The sequence below is a fragment of the Octopus bimaculoides genome, chromosome 6 (assembly GCF_046866305.1).
Source record: "Octopus bimaculoides isolate indiv1 chromosome 6, ASM4686630v1, whole genome shotgun sequence".
Lineage (NCBI taxonomy): Eukaryota > Metazoa > Mollusca > Cephalopoda > Octopoda > Octopodidae > Octopus > Octopus bimaculoides.
In genome coordinates this window covers 36326573-36340538 of record NC_142933.1, presented here as the reverse complement: position 1 = coordinate 36340538, position 13966 = coordinate 36326573, and the positions used below count along the sequence as shown (strand labels likewise).

General features: G+C 36.2%; 1 long non-coding RNA gene across 2 annotated transcripts in view; it reads left to right on the top strand.

The window, feature by feature from the left end:
- Positions 1–12595, top strand: part of LOC106881658 (uncharacterized) — a 197742-nt gene extending 185147 nt beyond the window's left edge. The window contains exon 4 of one of the 2 annotated variants that reach the window (XR_016242229.1): positions 12504–12595. This is a non-coding gene — a long non-coding RNA (uncharacterized LOC106881658). Of the gene's footprint in view, positions 1–7401; positions 7538–12503 lie in introns of those variants that run through there. The other variant, XR_016242225.1, reaches the window with a different exon arrangement.
- Positions 12596–13966: the final 1371 nt, after the last annotated feature.

Below are 13966 nucleotides of genomic sequence, written 5' to 3'. Positions count from 1 at the left end.
TGATGATGACGAGGAGGAGGAGGAGGAGGATAATGATAATTATTCTTGTTGTTGTTATTATTATTATTATTATTATTATTATTATTATTATTATTATTATTATTATTATTATTATTATTATTATTCAGTAGTTTTATTTTTATAACGTGCTTTCACTTCACTACCGAGCGCAGCTCTGTGCGCCTTGGGTATGTGCTGTGGTTTGCTGTGATGCTCTTATGTTTACTGTATTGAAAGTGTTTTGCGTAGAATGTGTGCAGTACCCAGTAGTGCAATTTTCTGTATGTTATATATATTTGTAAGTCCTGCTATTTTTGTTATGTATTTGTCTGAATATTTTTTTTATTATACCTAAGGCACCTACTATGATAGGAATTGTTATTATTATTATTATTATTATTATTATTATTATTATTATTATTATTATTATTATTATTATTATTATTATTATTATCATTATTATTATTATTATTATTATTTCTAATTTGAGTGCAAGACCATCAATGTTGAGGGGAGGAAATTAATCGATTACGTCAACTCAATCTTATTGAAAGCACCCCACTCTTGAAGAACAAATGTGTGATAAATTCTTATTCTTTTTTCCCTACACTCATATATACTACTTCCCTTTGGTTCGCAACGCCTACAAAAAGAATATGCTGTTTTAGATAATGCTTTTTATTATTTTCATCTGTTTATGTTTCCACCAGTTTCTTCCTTTCTGGTTCTCAAATTCTTCTGCTGTGTATATAATTGTATGTATTTAATTGTCAATTTTTCTGTTTTCTTTTTCAAATTTGTCTGTGTTTCAAACACGACGAGGTATCTTCAATGCTACCACTATTATATCTGGTAACTAATAAAAGGAACTAAAAGATCTTTTTTTATCTAAAAGATTTTTTATCTAGGCATAGGAGTGGCTGTGTGATAAGTAGCTTGCTTACGAACCACATGGTTCCGGATTCAATCCCACTACATGGCACCTGGAACAAGTATCTTCTACTATAGCCTCGGGCCGACCAAAGCCTTGTGAGTGGATTTGATAGACGGAAACTGAAAGAAGCCCGTCGTATATATGTATATATATGTATATATGTGTGTGTGTGTTTGTATATGTTTGTGTTTCTGTGTTTGCCCCCCCCCCCCCCCACCAACATCGCTTGACAATCGATGCTGGTGTGTTTACGTCCCCGTAACTTAGCGGTTCGGCAAAAGAGACCGATAGAATAAGTACTAGGCTTACAAAGAATAAGTCCTGGTGTCCATTTGCTCGACTGAAAAGGCAGTGCTCCATCATGGCCACAGTCAAATGACTGAAAAAAGTAAAAGAGTAAAAGAGTAAAAGAGTATCAAGTCATTCTGGAAGATAAATCTTTCTAGGGGAATCTGTGGAATGTGGCCAGCCATAATAAACAATAATAACAATAATAACAGCAATTATAATTTCAATTATAGGCGAAGACTTCAAATTCGTAAATGGAGGTTGCCTGATTAAATTGACCTGAGTATTTTATTAAACACAAAAGGGTGAAAAGCAAAAATAATTTGAACTCAGAACCGCCATATCATCTTGTCTGACGCACTACTAACTCTGCCAATGGAACAAAAAATTGTAATGATAAGACGATGGTAAGGGAATTCCTTAAATGAGGAATACATGGCAACCACCGAAAAACAGCTGTTGTGTAGGAAGAAACAATGCAGCAATGACTGAAATATGTAGGACTCAATGCGGGCTCCAGCATATTTCTGATTGCGGAACAAGTGCAAAACTTCTGATAACATTTAATGAAGCAGAAAACCAAAATAGCCGAATTGCTATTTATGAGGAGGCTCTGCAGAAACAATCAATCACATTGTTTCTGGCTGTCCAGTCTTAACCAAAGGGGAATAATGTATGTGTGTGTGTATGTATGTATGTATGTATGTATGTATGTATGTATGTACGTACGTACATATGTATATATGTATGTACATACGTTCGTATGTATGTACGTATGTATGTACGTATGTCTGTATGATATATATGTGTTGCATAAATATAGATGTATAGAGTTATATATATATATATATATATATATATATATATATATATATACATATATATATATATATATATATATATATATACATATAAGTATAGACACACATACACATGTACATGTATGTATATATTATACACACACACATACCCACGTACTTAAACGGACACACATACATACATATATGCATGAGAGATTTGGTAATTTCATATGCAGAAAATCATGCCAACATTATGAACTACCAGCAGAAAAGACATGGTACAAGCACACACCATTAAAAGGTCTCAGAGGATTAGAAAGTGATGATTCTACGGGAAACGTCAATTCATGTAATTCTAAAGGGGATTAAAGAAAATGAATAATAAATTATTACCCAAAACCACCGTGAAAAGAAATGATTTTAGTAGAAGAATTTCTAAAGAATTCCAATAGAAGATAATATGATTTTTAAAAGAAATTGAGAAGCCATAAAAATTTAAAGATCTGAAAATAAAGGTAAGCCGAATTTAAAGATTGAAAAAAACATCCTAATGATATAAATACTTTGAAAATAGTAAAAAAAAAAAATATACGGAAAAGTTTCTTTTATCTATTTTATCAAATAGTCTATCAAATATTCTTATACATTGCTAGTACATTCTTATTTTGATAGCACCTAGCACCATCGTTTTTCTATTTGGGTTAAAAGTGTCTTACTATATCGTCTTTATATTGTCTTGGTAGTATTTTGAATAGTATCTCCGGTCTCTTGAATATCACTTGACAATTGCATAGATCTACCTATTGCCTGTGAACCTTGTGACCTGTCCGGCCTAGAGGAACTTGTACTTTCCGTACTCTGCGATCATATCTTTCACTCCATTCCGTTCTCGAATCACCTAGTTTCGAATGTGCTACCGCAGGAATCTTCCTAGTATGGTTCATTCTATGATCCTTTGCATTATAGCCAAGCCAGAAAGAATCTGCCTCGACTAAACATGTGTTCATGTAAGCAAATGAGACGTGGTTGCTACGAAGAAGGACGATACAGAAAAATGCATAACCGAAACCCCAGCATTCACACACACACACACACAAAACTGACATAAAATTCCATTAATGAAACACAAACACAAAACTAAATATTGTACGTTCAAAATAAACCAGAGTACAGTATATTCAGCCGTTACTTGCGCGCGAATATGATTTGGTAACATGTATACCAAGCTATCTCTAATTGTTTTAGCTACCTGTGTAGTTGTGAGCAGAGATGGACATGTCTCAGCTCTCCCCCTTTTGCCGACCCCACTGAGGCATCCAGGAGAGAGAGAGAAAGAGAGAGAGAGAGAGAGAGAGACAGAGAGAGAGGGAGAGAGAGAGAGAGAGAGAGAGAGAGAGCGAGAGAGAGCGAGAGAGCGATAGAGAGAGAGAGAGAGAAAGAAAGAAAGAAAGAAAGAAAGAAGGGAAGAAAGAAGGAAGCGTCAAAACTCTGGTTGCTAGACATTGCAGCTAAGGAGACAATCAAAATATCAAAGGATGCCCCTTGCTCAAGAACTCAACAATCATTCCGGTCCAGAAATGAAACACTCATTCTTCAGATTACGAGCCGAACACCTCCAGACCACAAGACCATGCGCTTTCACAAACACAACACTACTGAAATAATAAATATTGAAATATTAAATACTAGAGTGCGAGTATGAGGAAGAGGAGTAGGTAGTAGAGGAGGCGGTAGAAGAGGAGGAGGTAGAATAGGAAGGAGATGAGAGGTAGGAAGAAGAGGAGAAGAAAGAGACGAATAAAGGGAGTAGTAGTAGTAGTAGTAGTAGTAGTAGTAGTAGTAGTAGTAGTAGTAGTAGTAGTAGTAGAAAGTACTAATACTGAGAAACGATCGATCAGATTGTGTCGATTGATGAAATGTAGACTAAAGCAGACCAAGACTAATCAAAGAGTATGTCCTTTGGGAAATATGTGAACACCACCTAATCACGACCGGCAATAAATGCAGCAAATATATATATATATTAACAACTAAAAACCAACCACAACACAATTCAGATATGACTATTAAAAGTGAGGAAATCGAAGATAACCTCACCTGTTATTGTCATAGACAGAGGTAAAACTGTTTATTCACTGGATACTTTCAGTTATGATATTCCATACCATTTTAGCCACGCTGAGAAATGGTCATACTGCATGATGTACGCGGAAGTTGTGAAGTGATCGTTCGTCATGCTAAAAATAGCAATCAAATCTCCTAAAATCATAACCTCTCATCTTCGAAAGAAACACGTTGGATAGCGTAGACAACTGGAAGAGTTTCGAAGGTAAACCCGCAGACTAAATTTCCATAGTTTCGAGCTTTCTTATAGCTTCATCAGAGGAAAGAATGCGGATATGAACTAAGACAATCTAGATGTGAACTCCACCATCTACTTTTTCAGAATTTTGATTTGAGTGATATTTAGCTGAGTGATATTTAGAAGCCGCTCGCTAAGAGAGAGGTATCCATGTTGACTCGTATTACATTTGTGTGTGTGTTTGTTTGTTTGTGTGTGTGTGTGTGTGTGTGTGTGTGTGTGTGTGTGTGTGTGTGTGTGTGTGTTTGTGTGTGTTTGTGTGTGCGCGCGCGCGTATTTAACTTTTATCTATGTCACTCTTAGTTTCACTTGGCAATGAAAATTGTGAAAATTTCTGTCAGACGGTAATAAAAACATGTGACTGACCATAGCAACAATTCATAATCTTAGCAATGTTCAATTGACCGCAATTCTTGCAGCAACACCACAAGCAGTAACAAAAACACAAGTATTGGGTTTACTATCGCCATCATATCCAGTGACGATTCAGAAGAAAGGAAAGCACAATAGGAGGTAATCACGATTTGTAGTTGTGTAGAATAATGGTAAACAGATCCATTCAGTACCAGACACACATGTGATTCTGCCATTAAAAGGTCTAATTTATGTTTTAAGATGGTTGGAGGTTCGGCAGATATTAATAATATCAATATATAGACAGAGTAATTGACGCTTTCACACTTTTGTAGAAAGCTGTTTAGCGCGACAGTTAATTAAGTATCCATTCAGAATGTGAGTTATGTAAATTTGGTCAGCGGTCTTTGATGAATGCCGTTTGTTTCAATGAAGAACTGCCGCACAGCTTTAGAGCAAAGTTTCTATTAATTCAGTGTAACAATCTGCAAGTATTTGTCGTTCATATCGATTTATGTTCAGCCTGTTGCATCCTGGAATTTCTCTACTGCAGGTATGCTTTAGAAATAATGAAAATTCCTTTTCCAAATCACCTGACGATGCAATTCTAGCATGTGATTGTTTCGTTTTTGGTGATTTTTCTGTTTTTTAAGAACATTTTCTGTAAAAGCTGAGAATAATAAAATACATTAATCTAATTGAAACAGCAGTAAATAGAAATAGCTTCATATTGAGAATACTATGGGAGCCAGACGAACCATCTTATACTTGAATCACCTTCCAAAGTTAATTATATCTTTAATTCGTCTTTTGTTTCGCTAGCTACATTAAAATTTTCTTTCTTATCTGAGTATTTATTTTTAAATGCCATACCAAGATACTAACTCCTCTATGTGATAAGTATTATTTTAAAGAAATTTGTTGCGATGAAACTGTATCAGTGACCAGTTTGCAAGTATATGACAAAAATGTTGACACCCCATGAAATAAATTTAAATTAAAAATGAATTTAACAGCTTTGTGTGTTATGAAATGCTTCTTCCACGATGTTGATACTTTAGTTTCAACACACAATCATAGATGAAGTCACTTGTTAGACAAATACTACTCCGAAATAATACGGGCTTCTTTAAAATTATTAGAGATTTTTGTCAGGCATATTGCTTGTTTATAAGAATATATATTACAAGTTATTATAGTATCAGAAAGGTTGTGTGAAACACTCATCACGTCTCACATGCATTGCTTTATCCATATATGGGTTTAAGTAATAATTACTTTTTCTGTATGAAGTTTTACTGCGGTTGGCGGGGAACCTGTAGAGTAGTGATTCGCAACCGTTTTTGCCTGTGGACCCTTTTGATTCCTATTTTACTCTACATTTTTCATAATTGAATATTATTAGAATTGCATAAAAAATGTAAACTATTTTGTGTTTTGTAGAAGTATAAGCCAATCAATTAGAACCAGGCCAAAAGTAAAATATATTAAAAATAAAAAAACAGGTATGGACAAGTTACAAGGATAAAAAAAAAAAGTAGTTTCTTTTCTCGTGAAATTCATCTAAGGAAGAACAGAAAGGAAATAGCATGACCTCTTTGTAGCAAATAATAGGGACTGTTTCCACACGTCCTCAAAGATTGAGCTGGAGAAGAGCATGTTCAACGTACATGCAAGAAAGTACGGTCCTGCAATGGGAGCAGAGATATGGAACCATACGACTAGTATTTAAGACCGAGGATAAAAAAGCAGAGGGCGACAGAGCCTCGTGTTAGTAACGAAGTAAATAGGAAAAAAGGAAATCAACTTTGCTACCAATGATATTTCTATCGACAGATATTCCTGGTTTGTCGTGACCTTTATGGTACAGTATGGGCAAATGTTAAATGCATAGGTGACCCGCCCAGACTAGAGACAAAAAGTTGGAAGTTCTTAAAAGAAGCCGGTCTCTAAGACAATCTTACATCAAATTTACCTGAATTAGCAACGTGAAATTAAATGACCTGAACAAGAACAAGAGGAAAACTGTGTCGTTTGTGGCCGATTATATCAGCACAAACTTGAAAGACTGTTGGCAAAATATACACCACAAATTTCCATACACAACTAACGAATCAAACTCATAGTTTGTAAGAGGTTTCACATATCATTAAAACTTGAAGACTTCCACTGCTAGACTCCCTGGCATCAACCAGTTACCTACCACTTCTCTTTTATCCCTGCCACTAAACTGCTCCTACTCCTGTTACTTCCTACTATTCAACAGTTCCCCACCACACTCTATCTAAATAATTTAGAGCCGTTTGGCTGTCAGACATATTGTGTACTATGTGGTGTCGTTAGATTTTACAGTGTACTGATTTCGACATCAGTCGAAAACAATCACGTTATATCTGACCGTGTTGATGGCTATATCGACTGTTCTTATTTTGTCCCTCACCAGCAGTCCAAAACAGCTATATTTTATATCTGACACTGTAAATATGTTGGTGGCCTCATCGACTATTCTCGTTACAGAGAGGAATTTTATTTTTGATTCTGCCATTCTGTCAGCATCTTCATTTTACATTCCTATTCAAACACCTTTCACACTATAAATATTATTTACATTAATATTTTACTATTATTGTTATTTTTTTGTCGTTGTTATTTTGCTGTTTCAGAATAAAGGGCTGCACTTTCCTGTTAGTCTCAATTCAAATATCCTTCTGCCTGTTAAGTAGCAGTTTGTGTTTTGTGCCAAGAACACCGATTACTACAGGAACAATTTTCCCCTTAGTGTTCTACAATCTCTTCATCTTACAAGTAGGTCCTAATATTTCTCAATTTTTCCAATTTCTTTGATATTCACTTTATTATCACATGGTATTGCAAAGTCTATGACCTTACACTGTTCGATTTTTCTTCTCTACACTCATATCTGGCTTTCATACTTCGATAGTATGATCAGTCTTTATGGGGAAGTCCTATAAAATCTTTTAAATGTTATTCTCCATCACAGTCTCTAGCTTGTGTGGATACCACTTACCTGTTACTTTGAATCCAAACACTCGGTTAACAGCTCAATGCATTCTTACCGACACAGTCACGCGTACGCCTGTACCCTTTTCTGTGCTGTCTTACTTGAAAGATGGTCAATACTTTCGTCTCCTTTTCTACAAATTTTGCGTTTGCTCTCTGACTGAGAAAAGGTGCATAGTATCTTAATACCAGAGTAGCTCGTGTAATATTTCTTTCCTCAACACGTTTGCTCCCCTCGTAATAAATTCTCCTTCTCCACCTAGCTATACACTTCATCTACTATGATATTAATTAGTTTTCAAAGTAATGGCAAGCATGTAATATGCCTTTAATAACATACTTCTCCTCACTTTCCATTGTCCTTCTATATTAGCACTACATTTCTTTTTGTAATCCCTGTTGGTGCTTCATTTTCAATAGTCAGTAAGAAATAATTGTTTTTAGTAATGTATGCTTAAGGTATTTTAAGACCAGAATCCTTGAACACCATTTGGTCTAGGGGCTTTCCAATTTGGTATTTTGCTAAGAATCTCTTTCAATTTCTCCTCTGGAATGTTCATATCCTTTTGTTTTGATCTGCTTACCATTTCATTTTTAAATTTCCATAACCATTCCACTTTCTTGTTATATTGAATCTCCTTGTTCCGAATATCTAACCCAAATTTCCTTGCTGCTTCAGTATTTGGCATATTATGTCCTTGATGTTTGTTCTCATTGTTTAGATGTTGGTAAACTTCCTTTTCGTTGTTTCTGGAGAGCCTGTTCTGTTGGCATTGGTTTATTTTTTGTCGGTATCTATTTCTTTTACCCTATTTTTTGAATTATCTCTTCTTAACTACCTTTAATCTTCTATGTCTAATATTATACTTCCTTTGGAGCTCGTTCCTGTGTTTTTATTTCTCCATCTTCTTTTAAGTTATTGCACCTACCTTTCCAACATCTCTACTGAGCTGTTCAACTTGATTCTAAAGTCCATTTCTGCTATGGGTCTTTGTTCCTTGCTTTTCCTTGACTTGAATTTCCCCAGAAACAAATGCTACTCAGTATAGAAGGTCATTTAGATTTACATTTTCAACACAGATTTTTATTAACAGCTCGTTCAGTTTCTTTACTATTTTTCGCACCTTTTCTCTTTCAATTCCTCTCAAAGATGGTAGACACTATCTTTCAAATTTTTTTGTCCCATCGAGGTTCATGTGGCAAGCCTGTTTTCTCTTCAGTAACATCCTTTCCTTCTACGAAGTAAACTTCTTTTCGATTTGACAATTATCATCCCCTGATGGCTTCTATTATCTTTTGCTGTTTTCCTTTTATTCTTGTTCCTTATAGCTATGTTCTCCTCTTCCGCTGTTTTGCATATATCTTCCTGTTCCAACTGGGATAACTACTGCCCTATCACGATTAAATTTTTCTAGTCTAGAAGTCTTTATTCTATAACAGGGAACGTCTTTCTCTATCCATACTGCTATTTTCACAGTGCTATTGTCGTTTTGAGACTATTTTCTACAGTCTTTGCAGTGGTAGTCGGTTAACGACCAGTTCCGTCCTGCTGCAGAATGGAACACTTGCCGTGTGAGAGACCTTTACTCTGAGATCCGGTCTCATGAACGCAGTTGTGATAATACTTTTCATTTAGCATTTCACTCATAAAGAGGCCCTTAGTGTTAAGGTGTCACAACCACCGCTGTTTTAATCGAGATATCATCTATAGGGAGCTGTCAGTTAATGCTACAGAAATTCTTTTTTGTTAGGTCTAACATCCGAAAATTCGATCTGTGTCGTTTTTTTTATTTCGGGATACGCGTTATCATTATTGTTACTATCATGCGGTGGTAATGACGTCATCGACAGCAATACTAATAAAAAAACAACACTATTTGGATGGCTGGTGACTCTCCTGATTTCATCTGCTCTTTGACAGGTTTTGCTTTTTAAACTGCAGGGCGTCCAAATAGAAAAAAAAACACCCACCTCACAGAGCATGCACGGTAGGGTTGCCGGTTTAGTTGCCGAGTGCTCAATTTTTGTGAATATTGACCGGGTATCTTTAATCAAACCGTCGCGATTTCTCACCTCCTTTCAAGGTAGTAATGGAGAGGTGAATATAACGAACTGGGAGGGATGAGGCACCGGTAAAAAAATTAAAGAAGGAAGTACGGCATTTCATAATGTTATCTGAGCACCGCTTATTATGGAAGTGATAGAAAGGCTTGTGAGTGGAGATGTGGGAGTAGTCTATTGCTCTAGCTGTAGTAAAAGACAATAACAACAACAACAAAACAGCAAAACAACAGGATATCACAGCAACAGAACGTCATCATCATCATCATCACCATCATCATCATCATCATCATCATCATCATCATCATCATCATCATCATCATCATCAACATCATTAGAAGTAATTACTTGGGAAAAATAATAAGACCTCGTTTATGGTTGACTAAAGATGGAGAAGACCACCTAGGAGTCACTACCTAGGAGGGTCCGGCACTCTTAGAGTATCAAGAACTAAGCGAATGAAACACTTGTTTGGTGGAAGTTCTTCCACTGTAGATTTCAGTCCGATCACCCTGTAGCGAGGTTCTACTCACTATAAGAATGTTTAACTTTTAAACACTGTGGGCTGGTAACAGAGTCGAAACCAAGGCCCATCAACAAATATGACTATTTTAAGAAATTCCTTAGAACCAATCAGTAGTTCTGCGAACAAAGTGAGCAAGAGGAGACAGATTGAGAGGGTTTGAGTCATTACCCTTATTATTTTTTTAAACAAAGGAGAGAAGTGAGAAAGACTGTTGCTTAAATGCAGGAAACAAGATACCAACAACAACAGAACTACAAAACCAAATATTTATTGTTGTAATAAAACATTTATACAGCAAATATTATTATTACAACAACAAAACAATTATTTTTATTACTATTAGAAAGAGTTCAAATTCCACCGAAGTCGACTTTGCCTTTCATCATTTTGGGGTCGATAAAATAAGTGCCATCTGATCTTTGAGATCGATGTTATCGACTAGCTCCATCCCCCAAAATTGTAGGCCTTGCGCCTATAGTAGAAAGGATCATAGATAAAACATTCGACTTATTATTATTAATGCTACAATGTGACCGAAGGCTGCTTATTTAAATTCAAACATCATTACAATTGGAGTTTGTAAGAACAAAGTTTAAAGTTTATTTCTCTGACGAAGAGAGAGAGAAAGAGAGAGAGAGAGAGAGAGAGAGAGAGAGAGAGAGAGAGAGAGAGAGAGAGACACAGATTGACAGAGAGACAGAGGGAGAGAGACAGAGAGACAGAGAGACAGAGAGACAGGGGGAGAGAGACAGAGACAGAGACAGAGACAGACAGAGACAGAGAGAAAGAGACAGAGAGAAAGAGAGTGGATAGAGATAGAGAGAGGGGATAGAGAGAACGAGAAAGAGAGAGAGAAGGGTACAGTGAGAAAAAGAGACAGTATGTGTGTGTGTGTGTGTGTGTGTGTGTGTGTGTGTGTGTGTGTGTGTGTGACTGACTGAGTAGGATGGAAAAAGAGAATGAGGGCTGATAACGCCGACCTTGATGGAATATATACTGTGAAGAATAATGTTAAATACTAAAGTATAGAGTATGATATTCATTTATCTCCACTGCCCTCTCACAATATAGATAACTTTGGCACAAGGCCAGCAATTTCGGAGGAGGAGATAAGTCGATTCTATCGGTCCCCATGTTAGACTGGTACTATTTTATCGACTCCGGAAGGATGAAAGGCAAAGTTGGCCTTAGCGGAATTTGAACTCAGAACGTAAAAACGCACGAAATGTCACTAAGCATTTTACCGGCGTTCCAACGATTCTGACAGCTCTCCACGTTTGGTTTCAAATTTGCAACGTGTGCTTACGATCCTGCCAGCTCGCCGCCTTCTTGATAATGATTTCAAATATTGGTACAAGGCCCAGCGACTTCGTGGGAGAGAGTAACTCGGTTATATCGACTCCTGTGCTCGACTAGTATTTATTTTATCGACTCCGAAAGGATGAAAGATAAAGTCGGCCTCGGCGGAATTTGAACTCAGAACGTTAAGACGGACAAAATGCCGCTAAGCATTTTGCTTGACGTTGCTATCGATCTGCCAGCTCACCGCCTACTTAATATTAATACTTACGTGGTTTCGACTCTCGAATTAAGTCATTTCACTTCCGGTACATTACTAACACCCTCGTGCCCCACGTCACGCTACTATGAGCATGATACACCCGATAATATTTCAGTTCACACTTCTCTAAAATGTAGAGAACTTTTCTCCTTTCTAAAATATTTACCTTATTTTTCATTCCTCAAACTATTTGTCGCATTCTGTGTTAAGTGAAAAGAACAGTTAATCGAAACCTGATCGATGTAATCTTTGATCAGGTTTCTATTTCTAATTGGAACTGCTACACCTAAATTACTTTTTTCGGTGAAGACTATCGCCATTCCTATTTCTCGTAGCTTTATAAACCTAAAACGTGTCTGTCAGGAATCGTTTCTCAATTTCCTTATTCAACTACCATCCTCCATTCCTTGCTAATATGAAAGAAAATAATTTCTCGCCAACCTAATAGATATTTTGGTTATAATGTGTTTGTGTCTCTTTCCTGTTCCATACTTTATACCATGTCGTTAGATATTGTAATGTCTGTATCTAGCTTAAAGATAGTCAAACATTTAACAGCATATCACATATCTTTTTTTTTTTCTCCTTCATTACAGAAAGAAAACATCTTCAGTAAACATGTCGAGAACGAAGGAAAATAAAAACAATTCTGAAAATCATGGCAGCTTCAATGTAACAAGTTTTGTCCAATAAATTCACTTTACTTTGCTTAAACTACCTCTTTAATGTATTTTTTCCTCGTTAAATGTGAATTGGCTCAAGTAGATATGTTAAATTTAAGACTATCTCAAACACGCAAACAAAAATCTGCCATTTGTAATAATCCAGTAATGTATTTATACATTATATAAATGTTCATTACAGTTAAATGTCCTGTGAAGGACGGCCAAAACCTATTTACAATGTTTCCATGATTGTCATTGAGGTTAAATCAGTATTTCGTATACTAGAGTTATTTCTAACAGTTTATTTCCCATCTGTGAAGTAATCACACAAGGAGTTTATTCTCTGCCGCCATTTATTCGCTGTTAAATGGTTGAATAACCGAAAGGAAGGATAGATCAGATGTTTTACAGTATTTATATCCCTTTATGCTCCCTGTTCAAATCTCACCACTTTTAACTTTACTTTTAACACTCATACGTCACAATCATACATCCCTAATATCTAACGCCAGATATGCAGTATTTCAATCAATGAAGACATGACAACCTGTTGTCTTTCAATAACAGTGAAATTAAGTACACAAAGTAAATATACTTTATAAGTCTTATAATCTCTACTCACTAACAATTCACAATGAAAATATTTTCAAACTTTACAAATACAAGCTTTAAAATACTTCGCTATCTCTCAAGATAGCCATATCTGCAATACAAATATGGCTGTTAACATCTACTAATGTTCTACCAAATAAAAATGTGATACATACAGTCTGCTACCAAACAGTACGTCCACCTGAGTGCCATATCTAACACATTACAACCATTAGCAAAGCTACATCTTCTGTCTTCCCATGTCTCTTCTTCCAGGTAGTAAGGAACTTTAGGGAGAGCTGAGCAGCAGCTCTTCAGAGAAGAAGCCCCCCCCCCACCTCGTGCAGGTGTTTTTTGCCCTTAAATCCTTATATTCTAAAGGACCGGGCTGCGTTCAGGTCATAATCACTGGATTCACTTCTGCTGTCATATTCTGGCTATAATCTGTATTGCAACTCATATGGATGACTAAAGTGCCTCAGATCCAAAGTATCTTTGGTGCTGTAATCAGTTCAGTTTAAGGCACCGGTTGACTATAGGGTAAATTATGCCCAAATTATGCCCTTTGAAATTCAGTTTGTGACCAGATCCAGTTGGAACACTTTTCAGCTGCACCTACCATTGCTTCAAGAGCTCTGGTCTTCTTCCTCCCAGAAACTGAGAGCTGTTTCATGAGATCGTAGACAGATTTGTTCATAAGCCCTCTCACATCCACCTCTATTGCGAGGACGTTGATTTGGAAGCTACGTTTTGCTGATGTCGTCCATATTCACTCTCCCATTCTACAAACACATACAATTCTT